Source organism: Echinops telfairi, unplaced genomic scaffold (assembly GCF_000313985.2).
Source record: "Echinops telfairi isolate 266 unplaced genomic scaffold, ASM31398v2 ScPeMD7_7459;HRSCAF=8497, whole genome shotgun sequence".
NCBI classification, from domain to species: Eukaryota; Metazoa; Chordata; class Mammalia; order Afrosoricida; family Tenrecidae; genus Echinops; species Echinops telfairi.
This window is the reverse complement of record NW_022111359.1, coordinates 4,486,482-4,487,452: the sequence shown is the minus strand read 5'-3', so window position 1 is coordinate 4,487,452 and position 971 is coordinate 4,486,482. Positions and strand designations below refer to the sequence as shown.

The 971-nt window shown below is 61.6% G+C and overlaps 1 protein-coding gene across 2 annotated transcripts in view; it reads right to left on the bottom strand.

The window, feature by feature from the left end:
- Positions 1-406, bottom strand: part of ATCAY (ATCAY kinesin light chain interacting caytaxin) — a 49,322-nt gene extending 48,916 nt beyond the window's left edge. Inside the window, exon 1 of one of the 2 annotated variants that reach the window (XM_045300078.1) lies at positions 314-406. The gene's annotated coding sequence lies outside the window, so the exon portion shown is untranslated. The remainder of the gene's footprint in view (positions 1-313) is intronic. The other variant, XM_045300082.1, reaches the window with a different exon arrangement.
- Between the last annotated feature and the right edge of the window lie 565 nt (positions 407-971).

Genomic DNA, 971 nt, shown 5'->3' with positions numbered 1-971 from the left:
CTAGCAGGACTTCATCCCTTTTTCGGACTGAACCCCTCCGCCCGGGGCTGCTCCGCCCCCCGCTCCCAGCTGGCGGCGGGAGGCTCGGCGAGCGTCCGAGAGAGGGCGAGCCTGCGGCTTTTGTGTGCCGGGTGGGTGGGTGGGTGGGGGCAGGTCTGAGCACCAGGCACAGCCCCCTGGCGGCACCCGGTCCTCTCCATTGGTGGAGCGGGGCGCGTCTCCACGAGCCTCCGCAGGGCCCGCGGCGCAGGCCACTTCCTGATGGCGCATCTGCGATTGGAAAAAAACAACAAAACAAGCCAAGCAAACGCACCAACACGCGGAAAGGGTCCGGTTCCTCTCAGGGTGGCGTGGGGGTGGGGAGCGGTGACAGGCGATCAAACGGCATAAGAGCCTCTTCGCGTGCGGAGGACGGATGTCCTTGGGCACGGCTCCACAGGGTCACTGAGTCAGATGGTCCTTTGGGATGGAGATCGTGAGGTGGGCAGAGGCTGGGAGCTGGGAGGGGGCCTCAGACCTGCCTTATGTGCACTTCCTTGGGGCGCTGCGGGGGCGGGGCGCCCTGGGCGGTTCTAGAATTGGGGACCTTGCCTCAGTAGTCAGCCAGTGGAAGGTGGAGGGTGGGGAGGGGGGGCGGTCTGAACCCTGGGCCCAGGCACGGGCTAGCTGGGGGGTATAGGGTAAGGGATCTCGCTTCTCCTGTTCTCAGTTTAGGTGCCCGTGAAATGGAGGCATGCAGTCACACAGGACTACAAACATTTCAGGGAGAAATGGACGTGTATTAGTCTCCCCTACCTGTCTTAAGCACTATGCTGGTTTTGTTTGGCCTGTTCTGGCCACTGCTCCAGGAAGGAGTCCAGGTGGCACAGTGGGTTAAGCATTGGGCTGCTCCCTACAAGGTCAGCAGTTCAAAACCACCAGCCACACGAAGAGAGAATGTAGACTCTTTCTAATCTTCCAAGGAGTAAAAG